The 25,063-nt window shown below is 50.7% G+C and overlaps 1 protein-coding gene across 7 annotated transcripts in view; it reads right to left on the bottom strand.

Moving 5' to 3' along the window:
• The window catches only part of BCAR3 (BCAR3 adaptor protein, NSP family member), a 246,554-nt gene that overhangs the window by 118,987 nt on the left and 102,504 nt on the right, over positions 1–25,063 (bottom strand). For 2 of the 7 annotated variants that reach the window (XR_014844768.1, XM_005663658.4), the window contains exon 1: positions 17,921–18,028. The exons of the other annotated variants lie outside the window; for them this stretch is intronic. The gene's annotated coding sequence lies outside the window, so the exon portion shown is untranslated. Of the gene's footprint in view, positions 1–17,920; positions 18,029–25,063 lie in introns of those variants that run through there. 7 annotated transcript variants of the gene reach the window in all.

Here is a 25,063-nt window from a genome sequence, read left to right as displayed (position 1 = left end):
GCCATTCCATCCGCAGTTACGTACACAACAGCGCCCTGTTCACATGGTCACCAAAAGACTCATTCAAAAATATGGCCTGTGTGGACCACTGTAAGAAGGCAAGCCCTGTGTCTACACACAACAAGATGCAAGACCCTCATAAATATGGTGTGGAGTGAAAGAAACTAGACACAAATGGGTATATACTACAGAATTCCATTGATGTGAAGTTCAGACCATCAGACGTCTGATGGTCAAGGTGAAGACAGTGGTTACCTTGAGGGGTGGGTGGTGATGGACAGGGACCCCGAGGAGGCTCTAGGTGCTGGTAACAGTCTATTTCTTGATCCAGGTGCTGGTTACATAGATGTATCCTATTTATTTATTTTTATTTCTACTTTTTTACTTTTTAGGGCCACACCCTTGGCTTCTGGAGGCTCCCAGGCTAAGGGTTGAATCAGAGCTACAGCAGCCAGCCTACGCCACAGCCACGCAGGATCTGAACCGAGTCTGCAACCTACACCACAGCTCATGGCAACACCAGATCCCCCACCCTGAGTGAGGCCAGGGATCGAACCTGCATCCTCATGGATCCTAGTTGGATTCGTTGCCGCTGCACCACAATGAGACCTCCTAGATGTCTCCTATTTAATAAGAAGTAACTATCCCTTATCTTATAAAAAACCGATTGGTCAGGCACTGCTCTGCACATACGTTTTACTCCAATGAAGATGTTTTCTAAATTGTGTCATTTTGTATATTTTATGTACTTTTCATTCCCCTAAGACAGCACCATCAGCAAGTCTGCAAGATTCTAAGGGCAGCTTCCTCAAGAATCAGTTTCTTTCTTTTTTTTTTTTTTTTTTTTTTTGGTCTTTTTTAGAGCTTCACCAATGGCATATGGAGGGGTTCCCAGGCTAGAGGTCTAATTGGGGCTGTAGTTGCCAGCCTATACCACAGCCACAGCAATGCGGGATCCAAGCCTCATCTGCGACCTACACCATAGCTCACGGCAACACTGGATCCTTAACCTGCTGAGCAAGACCAGAGATCAAACTCTCAACCTCATGGTTCCTAGTCAGATTCGTGAACCACTGAGCCATGATGGGAACTCCAAGAACCAGTTTCTATCTTTTCCTTTTCGGTGTTTTCGTGGCTTAGTCATTATCTTCCCTACCTCATTAGGAGCACCAACTTTTAATTTTGGTTAGATTTTCCCAAAATATTTAGTGCAATGAATGCTAAACATACCAGCTGGTATATTTCTAAACTGAATTATTTAGAAACTAGTTTACTGACTTTCTGCTGCTCTGAAGTGTCACTGAGAACAGTGGTAAACGGTGGTTTTTCTAGATTTTCAAAATTCCCTGAGCACCTGCTGAGTGACACATCATGTCAGGGTAGCAATGAAGACAAGAAAACAACTCATATACACAGAGACTTTGGGCAAGTCACTGCTCCCCCAGTGCCTGCACTTCCTTATCCGTGAGTAAGTAAATAAATATTAGGAGTCAAGGAAATAATATAATAGATGTGAAAGTGCCTAGCATGTAACAGTTCTCATTAACTATTACTAGAACTGAAACCACATTCTGTCATTGTCCTCACAACAGCTGGGTGGGGTAGGAGGCGTCTCTATCCCTATTTTTATGGGAGGAAACAGACTCAGAAAGGTTAGTAATTTCCACCATAAATTCATTCAACAAACTGTGTGCCAAGATCCATAGTGAGTGAGAAGCAGCGTTAGAATTTGAGTCAGATATCCGCACTGCAAGTTCAACAGTCTTCCCACCACACCCCAACAATTTTCACATGTGTATCTCCAGTGCCTAGCATAGAGCAGGTGCTCAGGACATTAGTAGATGAGTAATAGGGTTATTTTTCATATGACTTTTGATTAGGTCATATGGTATATATATCACACATGGTTCACAAATTAAATAGATTGTATATTATATATATATATATATACATGTACACATACATACATACACCCCATTATATGTATATGAAATGCGACACGGTGAAAAGTCTCAACTCTCTCGCACCTGCCAGTCGCCTTCCCACCACTGGTAACAACTGCTCTTAATATGCGTGCCTGCCAGGGTTTCTCGAAGTGTGTGTGTGTGTGTGTGTGTGTGTGTGTGTGTGTGTTATTCTCCACGCCCCCCACAGAAAGTAACATCCGACACCCACAGGTCTACACTTTGTTTTATTTCACTTAATATATCTTGTTAATTTCCCCCACACGCGTGCATGACGTTCCTTTGAAGAGATGCACCATAATTTATTCCTTCAGTGAGCTATCGAAGGACATTTAGGTGGTTTCCAACTCTTTCCTATTATAAACTATTACAAACAATACTGCAAAGAGTACTCCCGTACACTGGTATGTGTACGTACACCTGTAAGATAAGTTTCTAGAGGTAAAATTGCTGAGTGAAAGGGCATATGCTTTGTAATTTTGATAAATGCCAAATTGCCTTCCATAGAGAGTGTACCAATATATACACCCCAGTAACATAAGAAAATGTCTATTTCCCCACATCCTTTTCAGAAAGTATTAAACTTTTGAATTTTTTCCAACCCGATGAGTAAAATATGAATTGTAGTGCAATTTTGATTTGCAGTTCTCTTATAATAAGTGAAGCTGCTCTTTTCATGTTTAGTAGCTATTTGTTTCTCCTTTTTTTGGAATTTTCACTTCCTTTTTTCTATCCATTTGTCAGTCTTTTTATGATCTCTTTTTAGGACCTCTCTCCGCATTAGGAATCTCAGCTCTTTGTGCTATGAACTGCAGCTATTTTTTCAGTGATATCATTAAAGAAAAGAAATGACATATGTAAAACTCTGTCATTTTAGGAAGCTCATTCAGAAGCCTTGTGGAATGAACGAGAGAAATGAGAGCCAGCATAGGACCCTGATTAGAAGGCTATGGCAATGGCCTTACTGTCACATAACGAGGATGGTGGCAATGGAAATGGAAGTGAAGGGCCAAAGTTATTACCAAGAAATAATTGGCAAGCGTTAGTAATTAGCAAAGGGAACAATGACAATAACAGCAGCTACAGTTGGTCTAGGAGTAACTACAACCCAAGTACGATGCTAAGTGCTCCACAAGCTTTAAGCCGTGAGCTGGGACTACTGGTGCCCCCATCTCACCAATGAGAAAAGTGAGTCTCAGCAGCTAAGTAATGTCCACAAATTCAGAGTCGATGTGAGTGGCAGAACCAAAGCTAAGCTGGGGTCTGTCTGACCCAGCTGCCTGGCAGAGTGGAGGAGAATGATCCAAGGTCAGCGGGCTGAGTGCCTGCCTAACGCCCGGCTGGATGACGGATGCAAAAGCCAGGGAACAACTGCCTCCGGCTAGAGAGGAACACGCGGACTCTTGGGGACATCAAGCTTTTTTGTAAAGCCTTTCTTTCATGTGTGTGACTGCCCTTCCCACAGGGTCTCTGTGAGTCAAGGGGGTGGGGTTATCCCCATCTTACTGGTAAGAAGACTGAGGCACTGTGAAATTAAATAACCAATCCCAGCTCAGGTGTCCTATTCTCTGGGAAACCTTCCCTGAAACCCAGAACAGGGCAGATGCCTTGGTTACACATTCTTATAATCTGCTTTCCTTCCCAGAATTTGCCACAGTTCACAATTACATATACATTTGTTACTTTTTCTTTAATCTGTTGCTCTGTGTTCTCTAAGATCCATGTGTGGTTTTGCGTTTGCTTTGTTCCTAGTTGGGAGGATATATCCTTGGCAGGCAGCACATATTTTTTGAATGAATCAACCCCAGGCCTCTAGACCCTTGGTTTTTCATCTTCATACTACACCATAAAGCTCCCCATAGGCTACATAATTTAGTACCGAGGATGTGGGCTTTGCTATAAACAATTTTAGAATTCAAATTTCTTTATGTCTACAGCCAGCTTCCACAGGCCTGTTCAGACAGCCAAACCCTAGGCCTCTTCCACCAAGACACAGAGGAAAGGACCACATAACCAGTGAGAAGGAGCCGATGACTTCTGGGCAGTGCATGAGGCTTCGTCAGGGAGCACTCACCCTGGAGTTGGCCCCCTCCTGCCACAAAGTCATTTGCTGGGACTCACCCCACAGCATCATTAGTGAACATGGAGCTGGGGCACACATTAGACAAAATGCCCTTTCAGGAAGAAGAACTCCTAAAATGCCAGCTTTGCTCAGCTCTACGCAGTAACAGGTGAGGAACAATGGATGCCTAATCTCTCATCGATAAAGACCAAACAGAAAATCGGAACTTGAACAATTCCCTGAGGTTACGACACAGTAAACCACTGACCCAAAGAAGGGCCAGCTCTAACGTGGAGCAGAGCAGCGAATGTTGCGGTATTTTCTGAAGCCTTAAGCTCTAAGTTCCAGGCTCATGAGGGGCTATCCATGGACCTGGTGTCATGGGATTCCCAGTCCATCAAGCAGGAAAGTTAACTCAGCTTCCAAAGCGCCTCTGTGATGGCTGCCAACTCCCTGCCGTATTGGCTAGAAAAATCATTACAGAAGGGCTGCTGCGGGACAGATCCTCAATACCTACTTGCTGAATGAATGAGTGCGAAATTGACAGAGATGGAGTTCTTCGCAACACAGGCCCATCTTCTATGCAAGGTGTACATTTTAACCACCTATTCGCCAAGCCCTGAAGCCTTGTCTTCAGTGGCTGCAGTAACTTCAGTTACTTCAATTACTTCTTTAATCTGATGACCAGTTTTGCCTGAATTGGCTTCTCAGGTTACTCAAAAATTGGAAGGAAAAGCTCTAAAATGCCTCTGGGTAATTATGGAATTCCAGATGATTCTACTTATTTGCACAGCCTCCTTTTTTGTCTTTCTCCAGTAAGCATGTATTACTTTTATTATTAAGGATGTCACTTAGAAAAACCAATTCATTGAACCTACCATAGGGAAATCATCATTAGCGCAGAGAGATACGAAGGGGAACACAGCACAGGTACGGAGGGAAGGACTGGCTGCAGCAGAGGTTCCCTGTGCTGTGGGAAGGCAGAGAAGGGACACATGAAAAGCACTGGGGGACAGACCCTTGATGTTGGTGAAAATAAAGGAAAGCAGTTTTGGGGGAAAAAAATGCTTTACTATGGAAATGAAGAAAGAGGAGATAAATGCATGTAAAAGCTAGTGCAACAGCCACCTGCCTGCCATCTTGCATTCTAATGGGAAAAGGCTCGGTTTAGATGCTGCAGACGGCTCAGTGACAGGTGGGGGTGACCTCATGCACAAGAGGGAACTGGTTAGAGAAAGTGAAGGGAACATGAAGCCTACCAGCTACCCTATACAGGAGGAACCAGGCTGACCGAAAAACTTGACTTGCCTGGATGGTGGCATTCAATCTCTGAGAGCAAAGCTGGCCTTCCAGATGAGTGGGCTTCAGCCTAAGAGAATGGTTTGTGAGATGTGGCTGAGACTCTTCCACCTACCATCTTGAAAGAAAGAAAGAAAGAAAGAAAGAAAGAAAGAAAGAAAGAAAGAAAGAAAGAAAGAAAAGAAAGAGAGAAAGAAAAGAAAGAGAGAAAGAAAAGAAAAGAAATCTTCCTAGCAATCTTATCACCTAAAACTCTATCCTTAGCTGCTCATTCCTTTGTGTTAGGCACTCACCTCTCTCTCTAGATCCTCCTTTTCGTAAAACAAGGTTCATTCTCTTTTTTTTCTTTCTTTCTTTTTGTCTTTTTATGGTCACATCCACGGCATATGGAGGTTCCCAGGCTAGCGGTTGAATTGGAGTTGTAGCTGCCAACCTACACCACAGCCACAGCCACGCCAGATCCGAGCCACATATGTGACCTACACCACAGCTTATAGCAATGCTGGATCCTTAACCCACTCAGCAAAGCCAGAGATTGAACACCCAACCTCATGGTTCCTCATCTGATTCATTTCCACTGCGCCACGATGGAAACTCCACAAGGTTCGTTCTTAATGGACAGCTTAACAGAAGGCTGGCTCTGAATGTGCCCTTTGCCCAGGCACTCTACTTCTAGAAATTTGTCCTGCAGAAATGCTCACTCACCTGTACCTAAGAAGATACTTGTTGCAGCATTATTTGCAGGTTTAAAAAAAACCAAAAACCCTGTTTAATCTGCAGAGGGATGACTAAGTTACAGACACCTATATTACACAGCTAAGAATGAGGTCATCCCCTAAGTGCTGACAAGGCAGGAGACCTGTGAAATATTGGTGAAAAAAGCAAGCTGCCCCCGCTAATGTAAAAATAACAAACGTGTGTTTGTGTGGGACTATATGTCTACATGCATAAATGTCCGGAAGAATTTCTTCCCATCAAACCGAGGGGTGAAATTGACAGGAGAGTGAGAGGGGACTTTGCTTCTTCCTTCCCCTTATTCTAAACTGTTTCACCTTTTTCCCACAGGCACTAATTACTTTTATTACATAATTAAAAATAATTTATATGACAGTTACTATGCTCCAGGTACTAAGAGCCCTAGGTATATTTGCTCATTCAATTCTGGCATAGTCCTGCGAGGTGGTACTATTCTTATCCTTTTTTATAGATAAGGATGCCGTCCTTGCCCAGGTGACCGAGAGAGACATAAAGGTGCTGAGCTTTGAACCCATGCCATCTGGCTCAGACTTCGTGCTCCTAATCAGTTGATTTCAGTGCCTCAAAGAGATGACAAAAATAAACAAATAAATAGCACTGCTTTTAGAGTCAGACACATCTGCATTTGAATCCCAATCTTTGCTGAGCAGCTGTGCAATTCTTAGCAAGTATCTGACTTCTAGGTCAGTGTCTCCATCTGTTAAGAGAGGATGATGGTCACATAACTCATGAGACTGTGTTTTCAGAGAACGATACCAGCGATGTTCAGTGCCAGGCACTTAGGGAGGACCTGATAAATACAGACTATTGCCTCTATTAAGACTAAATTACTAGCCCTTTATTATATGTTAATTTAATTGGCTGTTTTCTTGATTGGCTTCCCAGCAGCATCTGGCGCTTCAAAGGCAAGCCGAGAAGAGGTATTTGGGAATGAGGGGGACGTGGCTCAGGCTGAGGTCGCAAAAGTGCTGAATCAACACTTCGCTACTTTCAGTTTTGCCTACAGTCAGTCCAGTCAAGAAAAACAAAATTAATAATATGTATGCGAGTTTTTAAATCACTCTGGGGTCAAACATCACCATTCCATTTTTTAGAATGAGGGTATGAAGGTTTAGGATTCTGTCCAAAGTCACGGAGCCAGTTAAATACCAGAGCCAGGAATGAAACTGAGGTCTTTCTAACTCCACAGTCACATCCTCTTCTCACAAATCCCCGTGTCTGCGTTGGTGCTGGATCCCACGGTTGGGAAGCAGGACCGCGGGCTCTCAGAAAGAAGGCGCTGTCCACGTGATGAGAGCGTGGTGGTAACAGTGCCACCGGGGGAACTTTGGGCCAGGGCACGGGGGCTGTTCCTGAGGCTGGACAAAGGCTGCGTGACACTTCAGAGCTGACAGGTGTGACAGACCCCCTCCCTGGGGGCTCCACACATCCCAGGGTCAGACTGCGGTGTCCCTTTCTCTCTGCTCTTTATGGTCCTTATCTTAACAGCAGCCATGAGTCTGCAGAACAAGACGCACAGGCAGGTGCAGAGGTGACAGGGGCGGCGGGCACGTGGCCGCAGGGGGCGGGGCCAGAGCGCAGACCTGTTCCCCGCGGGGGGAGGGGGGCCCTCCCCCTCGGCCTCCTGCCTCCCACTCATCTTCCCTTATTTTCGACCCCAAAGCACCCAAGGTCAGGCAGGGGCTGGGGAGGGGCTGTTCTCGACTTCTGTGAGGCCCCGACCCTGCCACCCATTTTTCAGGCTCACCCAGTCCCTGCGAGGTCCGGGTCATTGGGTTCTCCAGAGAGAAGAGATGGCGACCAGAAAGGGATCAGGACCCGGGGCCCTACCTTCCTTCCAGCCAGACCTGAACTGCACAACCCACTCCCCTGTTGAGTCCACGGGTGTGCGAGCCCAGGGCGAGAGGTGTGACCCCACCACTTTCACTTTCACTCAAAGACGCACTGTTTGCTAAAACAGGCATCATTATTAAAGCTGGGGGTTGTCAAGCTATTCACCCTACTTTTTTTTTTTTTTCCCTTTTTAGGGCCGCACCTGAGGCATATGGAGGTTCCCAGGCTAGGGGTCCAATTGGAGCTACAGCTGCCGGCCTACGCCACAGCCACAGCAATACGGGATCCAAGCCGTGTCTGCCCTACACCACAGCTCAGGGCAATGCCAGATCCTTAACCCACTGAGTGAGGCCAGGAATGGAACCTGAGTCCTCATGGATACTAGTTGGGTTCACTACCGCTGAGCCACAACGAGAACTCCTCCACACACCTTGAATTTCCCCCGCGGCAGGAAGCCGTGTAGACAGGTCACAGGTGGAAGCCAAGAAGTTCCAGCCTTCTGGCCTTGAGCCTTTCTGACAAGCCCCCAGTGGTCTGGGTGTGGCAGCCTTGCCACCCTGGGGGCTTGTCAGAAATGCCGAATCTTGGCTCCACCCCAGACCCACTGACTCAGAACCCGAGTTTAACGGTGACACGTGCAGAGGCGCCGTCCTGGCTCAGCAACCCTCTGGCAGGGGGACTGCCAGCCTTCATCCTCGCCTTTCCTGGGCAGCCTGGGGAAAACTCCTTTGCTCTGCTCTAGGCTTGGGGAGGGGGGGGCGGACAGCTAAGACCGTGTCCTGCCCTAACCTCCTCCTGCTGGAAGGACCCGGCCCGGTGGGAGTGGGAGGCAGACCTCCCGCTGTCAGCATTTCCAGGAAGTTCTAGCCCCTGAGTGCTCCCCATGTGACCTGGTCTGTCTCGGGGCTCATGAACAGGGAGGGTGTGACAGGAGCGCTTCCTCACAGCGTGACCAGGCAGTGACAAACGCGCCGCACGGAAGGAAACCAGTGAATAATCCTCGTGTATTCGGCCCTGAGTCACGCTGGCCTTCCTTGGGGAGTGCGCTCCAGATGGTTAGACTCGGGGTTTCTGCTCCCTGGTTGAGCGCGTACTGTCAGCAAACACCTAGAGTGTGTCCCCCAGAAGGCAAGGTGCCGGGGACAGCAGATCAGGTGGTTCCTGCCCTTGAGGGCCTCTCTCAGAGGTGATATTATACTGCTCCCGCCTTTGGTAACAGAGGCAAAACAACGGACAGGTAAGATGCTTCTGTCAACACCGACTGCGATGATCTGGGGCCAGAAACTAGTCAGCAGGAACTCCAAGGGTCCCCCCGCACCGCCACTCCTCTGCCCCTACCCCATACGGTCTTCTCCCACTTGCTCTGGGTTCTCAGTGCCCAATGCCTCACTTCTGTAGTTTTAATGCAACTTGCTTCTTGTGCTTCAGTTTTATACCCAAATGGTCTGCTAAATGTTGATTATGGCACAGACAGTTCAAAATCAGCACGCCCTAAACCTAACCAGCTGAAAAGCCAGGCACTTCTCTTCTGTGTTTTCATATGTCAAGATGGTACTTCTCTCCCACTGGATGACCAAGCTGGAACCCAGGAAGCCATCCTGGACCCTTGTCCCTCTCCGTCACCACCGCATACAAATAGCCACAGAGCCACCCATTCGCCACATCCTGAGGACTTTATGCCTAAATAGTCCTCAAGTTCATGTCCTCCTCCGCTTGTCCCCTCCACCGTGCCCGCCACGCTCTTCATCCTCTCTCCCCGGGACACAGCCTCCCAGCTGGTTTCTCCCATCCCACCCTCCTCCAGTCAGTATCCCACTCAGGCACCTGAGTGACGCTCCTAAAATGCAAGCCTGATCCCATCTCTCCATCATTAAAACCCCTAGGAGCTTCTTTCTACCTACAAGTTGAGGCTCAAACTATGCAGGATGGCTCCCCCAAGCTCATCACTTTATTCCACGCCTCCACGTCAATTCTCCTTCTTTCATCTAATCAGCTTCCACCCCTCCTCCCTCCCTCGGCCCAGGCATGGTGTCCCCAACAACTTCTTTCCTGGCTCTGAACGGCGGGGTTAGTGACCTTCAAAAGTGTTCCTATAACACCCTCCTAGATTGTACTGGCAAATTCAGCTGTTACCTGTAGAAAGCGGGCGAGTTGGAGGATTGTTCTGCAGGTGTACAGCCTCCCACCAGCCCCCGTTGTTACCATGGTGATGGGGAGCTGGCTCTTCCTTGCACCTAAGAATGTGTCTGAAGCCAACCCTTCCCTCCCACTGCCTCTCAGAGCCAAGCAGGAGGACCACCCAGGGATCAGCTCACCTCTCTCTCTGCTCCTCAAAGGGAGTGGCCTCTCCTGGCTATTGGCAAGGCTTCCAGCAACTTGGCTTTGAACCGTTCACGTCTAATAGGTGGTCCAGACATTCTGGCAGAGACCGTGAGTTTAAAGAGGGGGAAGATGGCGTCACAAAATACCTTGGTTTTGGACCATCTTAAACCCTAAGGGCCGGGTCACTGGTGAGGGAATGCTGTAGTGTGGGTGCCCAAGGGGGAAGGAGGGAGTAAAATCCACGTACTGCCCCCCTCGGGAATCCTGAGACATCAGAGCAGGGCTTTCAGGGGGCTGTTTACAAGCCATCTGCCTGCCCTTCTAGGAGGGAAAATGGAGAGGCTGAGAGTGATGCTGGAACCCCCAGAACTCCAGGGTTCTCTCTATGAACACATGGAAGCAGACGCTGCCCTTGGCCTCTGTAGAAGCTCCCAGGGTAAGCAAGGGAGTCACGCTATTATAGATGGGCTAGACCTTCACCTTGGCCTGGAATGCTGAATACTGTTGAACTGGAGTCTGAGGAGCCCTTCAAATGTCCTCTGACCTGTCCCTAGTGTGTATGGATTGCAATTGCCTTTAAAGAGGAGGCTAGAAAACCTGACACTGCCAGGCTCTCTTTTGTAACTTATCAAAAGCTGGCCATGCTATAGGAAGGACCACAGTGAAGTCAGAAGCAATGAGTTCGGAGGAGGCAACAGAAGCAGCACGGCCAATCCAAATCATGAAAGTAGAAAATGGAAAACAGGGCTGTCACGTACAGTTGTGCAGGTTGCTCACTGCACAAGGTTGCTCAGTTGAAGTGGCAAGTGAAGGTTGAAACCCAGCCCTGGGCACCCATTTGCCAAGCTGTGTGTCCTGGTAGAACCACATTTTCTGGGGAAAGGAGGTGATGTTTTTAATTTGCAAAAAGACATCAGTTGGGATTATCACAGCCTTCATGGAGAAGACGTGGACGGAGCAGTGAGAAAGTTTAGGTGATGGCAAGAGAAACCCAGAACCTGGCAGAAGATGACGAGGGATTGGGGAGCCCCAGGGACCCCACTAGGTGGGGACTCAGAACTTCAGCCTATAGAGATGCTGCCCAGGCCTCAGGATCGTGCCCTCCTCCTCCCTGTCACCCTTTCACCATCATCCTGCTCCCTCCTGCCCACCCCCAGTCATCCAAGGCCACCAATGGCTGGACGAAAGAAGGTCGATATGTTTATGACTGTGGCCCCAGCCACCTAAAGCCCAATGACCCATTCCCGAACAGGCTGGAGGACACCTGGCAGGGAGAGGTGGTCTCCCCAACTCCACCCTGTGACCCCCACTGCTCTCAGCTGTAAACAGAGGCCTCAGCTGGAGAATGAGGCCACCAGCTCGCAGCTGAATGCCAAGCGAGAAAGGGCTGTTGAGTTTCCCCACTTTGTTCCTTTCCTATTTATAGCTTCACCATAACAGCATCCACTCCTGGTTCTGACTCCACAGGTTCTAACCTGCCGGGGGAACTCCTAGGAGGATTATAGCCTGGCTCGGAAAGCTAACAGTACACAATATAAGGGAACCTGGGGACTGCCTCCTGCCTTGTTTCCTCGGGGCAGAAGGTGGACCTGCCACGGGAGGAGCCTCTCAGATGTGGAGAGGAGGCCCAAGGAGGGGAACTAGCTTTTCTGAACCCCCGTCTGTGTTGTGTGTACACGGCCATATTTAATTCTCCAACGACCTTGTAAAATATCATTACCACCATCTTACAGAGGAAGAAACTGAACGTTAGAGAAGAAGTCATCCCGGCCAGCTAGTAGGCGCAAGGGCTCTGATTTGAATTTCTTGGTCTGTCTGACTCTAACACATGGGGTTTTTTTGTTTTGTTTTTTAAAACCCACAGTGTATCACCTGCAAAGATTTTCCCTTGAAGAGAAACTCAAAATAGTGAAAAGGAACTGAAAACACCTGAAGAGTTTTGCTTTAGCAACTGAAGCCAAGCTCCCTACAAGTTCCCTTCCTGTTCATACTTCCAGAACATTCTCAGGGGGAAATTTCACTCCTTGCCCCTCCCACCGGGCCCCCAAGGATTTTTATACAGATGACATGGTTGCATTAAAGCTGCACCTTGTGAAGGGAAGGAGGGGTGGGGAGAAGAACCCTTGAGCTGATTACACAGGAGCCAGCAAGGAACACCTTTCCTTCCAGCCAGCTTCCAACCCTCTGCTCTGCCAGAGCGTCAGCTCTCAGGGGCCAAGACCCACGGTTTAGTTAATCAAATGTGACAGCAAGAAGGGGTCGTAAACAGTCACATGGATGTGTCCTGAGAGCTTATGTCACAGACAAAGAACTGTTCCAGGGACCCTGTGAAGAGACCCATTTAGTCCACACACACGCACGCACGCACACACACAGGCACACGCACGTGCCCTCACGCACACTTGTGCACGCACACAAAGGAGGAAACGGAGACCCAGAGAGGTGACAGCGCTTCTGCAAAGTCTCGCAGCTCTTAGGCTGAGGGCTTGGACTCAAGGTCACAGCCGGGCTCCTGGAGGCTGCCGCGCCCCGCGACGGTCTCTCCTCGTCGCCCCGACCCCATTTGAGGGGTGAGGAAGCAGGCCCAAGGGCAGAGCCCGGCAAGATGCGGGCCTTCTGAGACCCGACCCGGGACCCCGGCGCCGAGCCACCGCCCGGGGCCTCCGCACACCCGAGGCGCCGGGAGCACGTCCAGGAGCGCACTTCCCTGAGCTCAGACTTCGGACCCCAGCTAATGCGTCGAACCAGAACATTCTTAACTAGTCCCCATCCGTCGGACACCTGTGCGGGACTGGAGCAGCCCGATGGGCTCGGCTCGGGAAGGCTAAATATAGCTCCCCTCCCCCTCCTGAGCCACCGGATGCCAACAGAAGCCGCGGAGGGAGGCTGGCACCTCCCCGGTCCCGCGGTGCTGCAACCGCTCTGAGCGCCTCCTGCAAGGCCAGCAAATATTTTGACAATCTTTCCCCCACAGGAGCCTCCTGTGGAGAACAAATGGACACGGTCCAGAGTGATCTTTCAGCAAATTCCACAGGAAGTTACATCAGTGGAGGGGATTTTGATTCTCAGGACTCTCGGGAAGGGAGGCAGGTCTGGAGGCGGGGGTGCGGGGTGCCCAGGGCAGGGTTGAGCAGGGGAGGCAGGCAGGGTGGTCGGTAAAGGCGCAGCCTCCAGAGTCAGCCTGGGCTTGAGGACTGCGCCGCTGCTGGAGGCTGTGTGACCTCACCACCTGCTACCCCTCTCTGGTCCTCAGTTGCTCCCCTGGGGCGCCAGCCGCAGAGTTTTCCTGCTGTAGAGCGGAGGTGATGAGAGTACTCACCTCCTAGACTGGCCCCTGAGAAGGAGACATAGGAACATTAGGGAAGCATTCAGCACAGGGCCTGGCACTTGCAGGGGCTGAATCACTGCAAATACAGTCGTCCCCATGAGAGGCCTCCCTTTGCTTGAAAGAAGCTCAGGGGGGGTGCTCTCCGCTGTCACTGGGGCCCTTGATTGAGCTTCCTTGTTGGGGGGGGGCTAACCAATATGTGCCTTCCCGATAGGGGACCCTGAGTGATGGGGGCCCCCAGCCACAAGTTCCTGCCTCTGGAACAGAAGCAGCCTGAGGACCAGTCTCAGCCGAGCACCATCTCCCCACACACATCAGGTGAGCCGGGCAGTGAGAAAAGCCCCAGGGCTTCCAGAGGCATAGTATTTTTTTTTTTTTTTTTTTTTGCTCTTGCTTTTCAGGGCTGCACCTGTGGCATATGGAAGTTCCCAGGCTAGGGGTGGAATTGGAGCTGGAGCTGCTGGCCTACACCACAGCCACAGCCACGTCAAGTCCTTACCCACTGAGTGAGGCCAGGGATCGAACCTACATCTGATGGATACTAGTCAGGTTCATAACCCACTGATCCACAGCAGGAACTCCCAGGCATAGCACTTTGAAAAAGATAAAATTAACAAACATTTATAAAAAGCTAAATAATATAAAGCCATTGAGACAAAAAAAAAAAAAAAAGACGCCGTGTAGACTGAGCAGCACGGTGTGGAGTGTGGGGACAGGACCACAGGGCACCTGTATGACCCTGGGGGCCTTTTTTGCCCCCCTCACGCCCACTTTCTGAGCCTGCCCCCAGGGCCTCTCCACAGGTGAATATGCTCTGTTTTCTGTGTCTCTAGGCCCTGCAGGACCAGAAAATGAGGGCTGCCTTGGGGCTCCAGGTTCTCCCAGTGACCAGGCAGGGGGTGCCTGAGGCAGAAGAACCCCGTCCTGTGTCCTGAGCCCCAAGTCTTCCAACCCCTATGTGCCGCTTAGCCGCCTTCTCTGAGAGCACCTGGGTCACTCCCGAGCAGGGCAGGACCTGGCCCAGGGGAGGGACTGGGTGAAGAACCCAGGCCAGGCACAAGCCTGTGGCTGCGGCTGCGCGGTAGACGCACGGCTTCATCCACAAAAGACACCTCACTGCCCTTAAGCTATTGACCCGTCACATCTGAACCTGAGGAGAGACATGGTTACGCTAGAAAAGCTTGGGGCCAACACACACGCCCTTGTACACATGCCAGTCCGTGGCCCCCGGGAGCCAATCCCTGCTGATGCTCCCTTTACATGGTCCGAGAATCCCGGTTGCCGCTCAATGTCTAAGGTGCAGCAGTGTGCGTGGGGGGTAGGCGATGGGCGGGTTTATGTAGGCAGAGGGAGGATGTGGGTAGGAACTTCCTGGCCCAAGCCCACGGGCCAGAAAAATTCTGAAAAACTGGCACAGCCCAACTACCTTCTCTCTGTGCCCTCTGCTTATCAGCGCAGGTCCAGGGTCAGGGGAGGTCCATGGCCCTGGTTCTTGGACCCAGCACCTGGCTTTGAGCAATGGAAGTAGGTGCCGGGGCCACCAGGTCCTGCACGAGTCCGTGGAGTCCCTGGGCTCAGGCGCAGATCCCGCCTGGCGGGGAGGCCTTGAGCCCTGTCCCTGCTTTGACTCTGCTGCGCCACCACTGTGCTCCCTCGGTGGCCGTGAGCCACGACACTTATGAAGACGGAGGTCAGGTAACAGACCTGATGCTCTTTGGAACCTGCACACCAGCCGGGGCGGAACTGACCAGGTCCCAGCCCTCCTCCCAGGAGCCTCGGGCATCGAATTTCACAGCTCACCTGCCTCAGGTCCTCCCACGGGAAGGAGAGGGTCTGCTCCCACCTGGATTTGTTTTTTGAGACCTGGACCCTCGGCATATGGAAGTTCCCAGGCTAGGGGTCAAATCGGAGCTACAGCTGCCAGCCTACACCACAGCCTCTGCAATGCCAGATCTGAGCTGCGTCTGTGACCTACACCACAGCTCACGGCAACGCTGGATCCTTAACCCACTGATTGAGGCTAGGGATCGAACCCGAATCCTCATGGATGCTAGTTCTCAACCCATTGAGCCATGTCGGGAACTCCTCCCACCTTGTTTTGAATTTCAAAAACACTGCAGTCCCTTTGGGAATACTCGTGTTTTCCTTACAGTTGGAGTGGCAGCTGCCCGTGCACCTCAGAGGCTTCAGGCCTGACCCTGGTCGAGCCCAGGGCTGGGTCTCTGGGACACAGCCAAACAGGCCTGGAGACCCTTGAAGCATCCTGCTTTCTGTGGTCTACGGTTGGCTGCCGAGGCGTCAGACGGGAGAGCTTGCAGGTGGGCCTGCCACAGCACACAGGTGGCTGCTCAGAGGTGACAGGGAAATGGAATTCTGGACAGTCAAGCCCTCCTCTGGTTGTTAGAGCAGAGGTACAGTCTTGTGGCGAGGGATCTTACTCGGAGGGATAAGAACACAGTCATAAACTAAGAAGGCTACTTTTTTTGTTTTTCCTTTTTGGCTGCCCTTCAGCTCATGGAAATCAGATCCAAGTCTTAGTCACCACCTGAGCTGCAGCTAAGCCGGATCCTTAACCGCCTGTTCCGGGCCTGGGGATCGAACCTGCATCCCAGCACTCCCAAGACGCCGTTGATCCCATTGTGCCACAGTGAGAATGCCACAAAAACTTTTTTTAAAACATCATTTGCTTTTTAAAGATCAGCTTTGTGTGTGTGTGTGTATGTGTTGTGTGCAAGCGTGCGGGTGGAGCGCTCAGCCTCTGTGTGGCACTGCCTCTCTAAAGAGACAGAGGCTGGTTGTGAGCCCTGCGAGGGTTGGGCCTCTGTCCGGGTCTGATGGAGAGTCACTGCAAGTTCTTAGGCAGGACAGTGACCCGATCTTTTGCCCTTTCAAGGGCTCGACCTACTCAGAGTGGGGAGAGCATCGGAAAAGGGGTTACCTCATTAATCCAAGAACAACCTCGCCGACGCTCCGACTAGGATAGCAACAATTCTTTGTATTTTTAAAAGACTAGTGAACACTGCACTTTTGGGGGGGGGGTTATCTTCAAGGACTTCACGGAAACAATATATCTTTCCTTAAAAAAAAAAAAAAAAAAAAAAGGAGTTCCCTCAGTGGGTTAAGTATCCATGAGGATGTGGGTTCGATCCCTGGACTTCTTCGGTGGGTTAAGTATCCGGCATTGCCATGAGCCATGGTGTAGGTTGCAGACACAGCCCAGATCTGGCGTTGCTGTGGCTGTGGTGTAGGCCGGCAGCTACAGCTCTAATGTGACCCCGAGCCTGGGAATTTCCATAGGCTGTGGGTGTGGCCCTAAAAACCAAAAAAAAAAAAAAAAAAAAAAAAAAGACACAACCACAACAACAAACTCCAAAATGCAATAGCCATACCCCAACAATCATTTTTCAATAGGAAAGCTCATTTTTCCCAGTCTTACCTAATCCCACTTAAAAAGTCTTTTCTCTATTCTTTAGATTGTGATCAAATTAAGCCTCGAATGACCTTCCCAAACTGGGAAGTTGGTTCGGGCTCCACCCGAGTTGCTGCTCAGCCGGGAGAAGAGGCCGGAGTCTTGACTCAGTGAGAGCCCAGGGGGTGGGGCTCGTGTGGAACAGGACCCCGTGGACTGTCCAGCATCTAAACCTGCTGATCTGGAGCCTTCAGAGGGGCAGGTGCCAGGACTGCAGTGATAATCACGGCTCCTCAGACCAATCCCTCCCCTGACCTTGACTTTGGAGGTGGGGTCTGTATTTCCCAGGTTCTCTTGTAACAGAAGGAAGAAAGGCAGTCTGACAGGCTTCCCAGGAGAGACGCATGCAGGTTATTTCTTATAAATCTCTGAGCTCCTGTGCACCATTGCCTGAGGTGCTTGTGCAAAATGCAACCTCTGAACCTCCCCAGCCCTGACCTCTCCCTCATCAAATTCCTATTGCTTTTTGACCTTGTCTTCCCACAGGGGGTGGGATTAAGGGGAGCAAGACGACTCAGCCAGCGTTTCCCTTTCAGCCACGGCTGCTGCCTAAAGCCCAGGGAGCGGTGGCCTGTCTGGGGTTGGGGTTCAGGTTCAGGTAAAGGTCACAGCCTGCACCTGACACCCTTTCCCCTGTGTCAGGCTGTCTGAGTTCTCTGGGGTTCCCTTTCTTCATCCCTAAAACGCGAATCATTATGGTTAACTATTGCTCTATCTCACAGTGCCGTTGTGAGAACTAAATAAATTAGAATTAAATAAGTAAAACAAAACAATTATCGTTAGTGATGACGTCAGATTATCGTTCCCGGATGGGACAGGATAGGAGAAAAGGTGGCCAAACCTAAAGCCCCGTCTCCAGGTGACAGTGCATAAGGATCCAAACTCACCCAGGTCAGTCTGGGGATTCTCCTAAGCTCTCAGCACGGCCCCAGAAGTCACTCGCTAGGCTGGATCAGCACCAGCAGCCTGAGCCTCAGCTTCCCTGGCTCAGCATTGCCTTTGGGGCAAAGCGACAGCCAGCCAGGCTGCTTCCTGCCGTGCCCGCTCCGCCCAGGCTGGCCTTGGTTGGATGCAGCAGCTCCTACAGCCTGGTCACTTTGGTGTGAGGAAGTCAAGGCAGCACACGGCAAGGCTGAGGCTACTTTCCGTGGTTCTGCGGGAGGGTGAGTGACCCGGACCTCAGGCTCATTGGACCTGGGCCGGCAGCCTCTCCCGGGACGAGCTTGCCCAGCCACTGAGATAATACCACCCATGCTGCCGAGGTGCCTCTTTGCCTGTGGTCTCAACAGCTGACAGTATCATTCTAAGTAACAGTGACTCACAGGATCGCAGTTCCGTTTTTGCCAGAGCAGCCTGTTTTTTGCTTCTTAGGGCTGCACCCGCATATGGAGGTTCCCAGGCAAGGGATCCAAATGGAGATGTAGCTGCCGGTCTACACCACAGCCCCAGCAACGCCAGATCCGAGGCGTGTCTGTGACCTACACCCCAGCTCATGGCAATGCCGATCCCTAACCCACTGATTGAGGCCAGGGATAGAACCAGCATCCTCATGGATGCTAATCAGAATCGTTTCTGCTGAGCCACAAAGAAACTCCCAACCAGAGCAGTCTTGTGTACACTTAGCCTTCTCCCAGGTGGAGAAGGTCCTTACTTTTCAGTGGCAGTAGAGGAAGCAAGCCAGATGTTGTGATCAGGAGCAAAACTGTCTGCGTCTGGATCTGGCTCTGCCACCTTCTAAATGGTGTGAATAGTGTGACCTCAGATGAATTATTTAGCCTCAGGTTCCTCATCTTCGAAATGGGTATAACTATAGTACTTGTTTCATAGGATTATAATGAGAGGTAAATGAGTTAATATCTATACAGGGCTTAAAGCTGTGCCTGGCAGATAGCAAGTGCTTATATAAGGATTTGAAAAATAAATGTTCAATAACGGGATTGGGGATATAAAAATCTAAATAAAAGAATCTACACAGTCATTAAAATCTCTATTATGAAATAATAGGAATATGGAAATATATTCATGACCTATTTCTAAGTGAACTGAGAGACTAAAACAAACCGGAGTATTCCATTATTGTTGAAAAGAAATTGAATCTATATACATTGAAAAATATACAATATACACCGAAAGGGTATTTTTTTAAATCTTAACAAAATGTCTGTGTGCTCTGTGTCACTTCAGTAATAAAAAAAAAGAAACCAACAAAAATGATTCGGTGATAAAAGCCAGTAACAGTTATTCGAATGCAGTGGGTGTACATAATCCAGAATAAGTGTTCATGCTTTACGGTGATGATGCCAGTAAAGAGTCTGACGGCTCCAAGCCTAGATCATTAGAAGCTCAGGCTGACGGGCGACCCCCACTGCATGCTTTTAATGATTAGCCAGAGGTCCTCGTCGAAAAGAGAACATAGAAATAGCGCGCGCTAACGTGGCTATAACATACTATTTTCCTTCTGGGAATAGTCAAAAACTGAAAATCCAGCACAGCCAGTTTTAAATCTTATCGAAGCCACAGGTGACGAACCTACGTCAAATCAAGAAGGAGAAGGCAGCGTGTGGAAGCAGTGACTCCGAGTGCTTTGCACGGTGGGGAGGGAAGAAGGAGCCAGGGTTGCAGGAGGAGACAGGATGGGGTGGGGTTGGGGCGCATTCCTCCAGCCACTGAGTCAGAGGTTTCAAGAAGGAAACGGAACTTCAGGGGCTGCTAAAATAAAGGAAGGAGATAAGCATCTCCTCTTACTGCTCACTTGGGTAGAACTTGAGTGGAGAACGTCCTGACCCATGACCTGCAGTAATGAGCAGACTTTGCAGCGTGGTCCGCAAGCCGCTCCTCACTCCAGGGGCTGACAGGGCAATTAAAACCCCAGACACGCTGCATCTGGGCTCTGACGGATGGGACAAAGGTTAACGCGGACGCTCTGTGTGTCAACGAGCAGGATGAACCCCGCAAACCAACTTCCCCTCCCAGGTTCCAAGACCTGGCTGTGCCTGGTCCTCCCAGTAACTCCCAGTTTCACACACCCCCTTCCCCAGTCCAACCAGCAGTGGGCTCTGGGCAAGGTGTCATGATCTTTTCATCTCTAAGTGTTTAGCTCGTACATTTTCTCCCCAGCATCCTCTTACCCTCAGAAGATGTGAAGAGCTTTGGGGAAAAAGAAAAAAAAACAAAAGCATAAATACTCATTGAAAACGCTGAAATTGTGTTGGCTGAGTGGAGCTTCTGTCTGACCAAACATGCTTTCAGTTCCCCCTGCTATCTTTGCAATGTCACAACCATAAACTCCCTCACATGAGGTACCCTATTCACAAACAACTCTGAAATCCACACGAAAAAGATCATTGCAATAACCCCCAGACACCTGAACTGGCTGGAACTGCTTGTTTCCATAGAACCGCAGGGTCTGGGGCTGTCCTGCCCGCCGTGCCCCGGGGCTGTGCCCAGCACAAAGGCAGGAGGCTGGCAGGCTCCTCTTCTTTTCAGCAAGTGCCAGCATGAGTAGAACACCCAGAGGCTCCCTGCTGATACTGGTGGGGGATCAGCTTCTAAGCGTATTAAAACAGGGGTCACACGACTTGTCACAGGAGAGCTGGTTGCGCCTGTGAAGATGGTGAGGAAAAGCAACGCTAGGAGAAGAGCCAGTCACCTGGAAAAAGTCCTTCTTGTGTTTGGGAAGGGAGGGCAGGGGGCGCCGGGTGAAGGCAGAGCTGTTTTTCCTTCCAAGAGTATCTGTTCCAAGCCAGGGAGCAGAAAGGGACAAGGGCTGTCACAGGCTTCCCCAGGTGATTTCCTTGTCCTTTCAGCAGGACCAGCTTCACCCTGATCTACAGCCTCCTTCCGCCCCCCTCCCTCCTTTCCTTCCTTCCTTCTTTCTTGCTTTTTCGGGGCGCACCCACAGCACATGGAGGTTCCCAGACTGGGGTCCAATCGGAGCTGTAGCCGCCAGCCCACACCAGAGCCACAGCAACGTGGGATCCGAGCCACGGCTGCGACCCACACCACAGCTCACGGCAACGCCGGATCCTTAACCCACTGAGCGAGGTCAGGGACCGAAGCCTCATCCTCATGGATCCTGGTTGGGCTGGTTTCTGCTGAGCCACAACGGGAACTCCTGAGCCTCGTTTCTTTTCCCTTCTTTCTGATCCTCCTGGTCTGCGATCTGTTCAAACACACTCAGGGGAAAGAGTGGCCGGGGCGGGCCTCGGCCTCGCCAGGAAGTGATTTGGAGCACGAACGCTGACACACGCTTTGTCTTAAAACGGTCCCCTGCACTTCAGTGGAGCATGGCTGAAAAAATATGTTAATCTCTTCATAATTAAGTCACAAGATAAATAAGCCTGCTCAATGCTGTGTCTGCTTTGCTTTCCCTCTGCAAAGTTATTTTGGGGAATGCTTCTATCTTTAGATTCTTTTCCATTAGACAAAAAAAGCTTAGGCCAGCTTGACCAAAGCCACAAGGGAATGGTATGAGAGTCCAGCAGTCCCGGGAGTTTCAAAACAGTACAAAGCCATTCCCGATGGGACAGGCCGTGGGAGAGTGAGAGGCTGGCCAGGAGGTGGCTTCTTTCCCTGCGTATCTTTGCACCTGCTGGAAGGCCATCCGGGAAGGTGGGAGCAGAGCTATGCCTGGCCCAGCCGGGCCTAGAGAAGGCTTCGCCCTCATGGTTCAGGTTTTGGCCACCTCTTCCTTTGCCCCTTGAAGGGGACTTCTGAGCAGGGAAAACTAAGACCCCAAAGTCACTAATTTGGAGAGAGCTTATCCTAGCGGGACTCTTTGGAGAAACTGGCTCAGAGCCTATGAGCCCCCTGGGCTCTGCCCCCTCCCACCCCCAAGCTGCAAATCTCATCGCTCTTCCCTAAAGGAGGCCTGGTCTGGCTGAGAACAGCTCCCCAGCCCCTAGTGATGGCTGAGAATTCAGATCCCTGAACCGGTCCAGCTCAGCATCAGCTGCTCCCCAGTCGCACTCCCCTCCCCCTACTCTCTGTTTACAGCAGTGACCGTTCTAGTCCTCGAGCCCTTAATACCCATCGTCTCATGGCTGAGTTTTCCAGGTTTCTGCACGCCAGTGTCTCTAAGAGCCTCCTACTCTCCGTTATGTTTATCTCTCTTTTTTATTTTATGTTACCTTTTTTTTTGCTTTTTAGGGCCGTGCCTGCAGCATATGGACGTTCCCAGGTGAGGGGTTGAATTGGAGCCACAGCTGTGGGCCTGCACCACAGCCACACGGGATTCCCAACCAAGGAGGCCAGGGATCGAACCTGCGTCTTCACGGATACTAGTCGGATTGTTTCTGCTGCGCCACAACAGCAACTCCCATGTTCCTCTCTTTAAGTGACCGTTTCACCTACTCCCTGGGCTTCTCTGTGGCGTCTACTTCCTCTCTCCCTCTCAATCCTTGCCCTTCTCTCCAAGCCCGCATGGATATTAGTCGGGTTCTTAACCCGCTGAGCCACATGGGAACTCCTCTTGTTGCTCTTAGAGGGAACGTCTGATTAAGACCTGCTAGGTCACCCCTGATGGCGCTGGTCTCCTCTGACCCGTCAGCCTCCACTCTCCTACCAGAGGACTTGGGCCATAGGACTCCCTCGGCCTGGAACATTCCATCCCCTCCCCCACCGCCTTGTCTAGTTAGCGCCTCTTGTTAGTCATCTGCAGCTGTGTTACAAATTGCCCCCAAACCTGCCAGCTTAAAACAACAAACATTTGTTATCTCACAGTCTCTTTATGTCAAGAATCTTGGAGCAGGGTAGCTGGATGGTCCTGGGTCAAGGTCACTGAGGAGGTTACATTTGAGGGTCGGCCTGGGCTGGTCTAGACCCGCTCCCCAGCTTCCTCGCTCAGTGCTCTGTAGGCACGAGCACCTCTCGGGCTGTGGATGGAGACCTGGTTCCTTGTCGCTTGGCATCTCCATGGGCTGCCTGAACGTCCTTAGGACATGGAAGCTGGCTTCTCCCAACATGAATGAGCAGAAAGAGAGAGAAAAAGCCCAAGACAGTGGCTGTGGTCTTTTGTGACCTAATCTCCCAGGAGACACGCCATGCCTTGTGCTTGACGCTCCTGGTCAAGCAGAGCGACCTGGAGTGTGGAGGACACTGCACGTGGTCGGAGCACCAGAAGGTGGGAGTCACTGGGACCGTTGCAGGAGGCTGGCTTCATTATCACGTCCTTTCCCTTAGCATATATTTGTAGGATTTTGTGGTTAAAGTTGATGGTCCACTGGATCATAAGTTTCTTGAGCTTGGGTATCTGTTTTGCTTATCAATTCGCTTTTGCTGTAAAATGAACCAGCTGAAAACTTAGCGGTCTTTCAAAAGGGTTCATCTATTATTTCCCAAGTGCCTATGGCCACTGGCATTCTGCTGACCTGGACCAGGCTCTGCTGCTCCAGCTGGGCTCCCTTGTGCATCTGGCATCAGCTCCTGGGCTAGCTGGGGCCGCTGGGGCTAGGATGGCCTCCTTCCTCTGTTTGGCAGGTGGCTGGTCACTGGCTGGGACAGTGACAGCACATGGGCCTTGTGTCTCATTATACAGCAGGCTAGGTGGGGTGTGCTTACGTGGCGTCTATAGGGTTTCAAGAATAAGAACAGAAAGGTGGGGAGTCCCCACTGAGACTTAGCAGGTTAAGGACCAGACACAGTCTCCGTGAGGATGTGGGTTCAATCCCTGACCTCACTCAGTGGGTTAAGGATCTGGCATTGCTGCAAGTTGCAGCATAGGTTGTAGATACAGCTCGTATCCAGTGTTGCTGTGGCTGTGGTGTAGGCTTCAACTATGGCTCTGACGTGACCCCTAGCCTGGGAACTTCCATATGCTGAGGGTGTGGCCCTAAAAAGGAAAATGAAAAAAAAAAATGGAAAGGCGCAAGACCTCTTGAAAGATTTGGAAAATGTATGGCATGTCATCTACCGCTTTCTACGGGCTGGCACATCACAAGCCCAGCTCAGAGTCAGAAGTGGAGAAAGAGACCCAAACTTTTAAGAGGAGGGCTGAAGAGTCACACCGCAAAGGGGCTTGGATGATGGAAGGGGTGTGCCCGCATGCTGTAAACAACTTTCCACAGTTTCCCCAGAGCCTGGCAGTGCCTGGCACAAAGAGGCACTCAACAATGAACCTTTTACCTTTGTTGTCCTTGCTTTGCTCTGGCTCGTCTCCCTCACGGCCAGGCCAGACCCTCGGAGTCAGGAACCTGTCTTATTCACGCTTGTGGCCCCATGACATTGACAGGCACAGGACATCATAGCAATGGATAAAGGTAGCACCGACTCTCTTCAAACTCTCTCTGAGCATCTCTGTTGCTTTGCCTTCCTCAGAGTTTCAAGGCTGCCCTGGCAGAGTCCCGTAGGCTCTGATCTGGCAGATCACGCCTTGGATCCTGAGTCCATCCTCTACCCCCATGTGACCCCTGACAAGGTTCTTCACCCAAGGAAGGAGGGAGGGAGGGAAGGAGGGAAGGAGGGAGGGAGGGAAGGAAGGAGGGAGGGAAGGAGGGAGGGAAGGAGGGAGGGAGGGAAGGAGGGAGGGAGGGAAGGAGGGAGGGAGGGAGGGAGGGAGGGAGGGAGGGAAGGAAGGAGGGAGGGAAGGAGGGAGGGAGGGAAGGAGGGAGGGAGGGAGGGAGGGAGGGAGGGAAGGAGGGAGGGAAGGAAGGAGGGAAGGAGGGAGGGAAGGAAGGAGGGAAGGAGGGAGGGAGGGAAGGAGGGAGGGAAGGAGGGAGGGAGGGAAGGAGGGAGGGAAGGAGGGAAGGAAGGATCCTATTTGCCATCACAGTTCTTAGTAAATTTCTTATCTCTAAACACGGGATGCTGAAAATAGAACTAGGGCAGGGAGGGATTCGATGAGTTCGTGGGAGGTTCATCTCAGCGCAAGTTGCTTTAGATTCCTTTGGGATTTTGGCTTCCACATGGGAGACAGAGCTCTGGCTACGTGGATGGCAGATCCAGCCAAAGTCAGGTTTCTATGGTTTGATCTTCTTTCCTTCCTTCCATCCAGCCTTCCTTTTCGTGCAGATGTTCTAAAACTTCACTAAGTT

Source organism: Sus scrofa, chromosome 4, assembly GCF_054392235.1.
Source record: "Sus scrofa isolate SSC_HxYL_T2T_F1_AM1 chromosome 4, Sscrofa_HxYL_maternal_Yorkshire_Landrace_v2.0, whole genome shotgun sequence".
In the NCBI taxonomy this organism is placed as follows: Eukaryota; Metazoa; Chordata; class Mammalia; order Artiodactyla; family Suidae; genus Sus; species Sus scrofa.
Note: the sequence above shows the minus strand (reverse complement) of the source record. Positions and strands in the feature narration are given on the sequence as shown.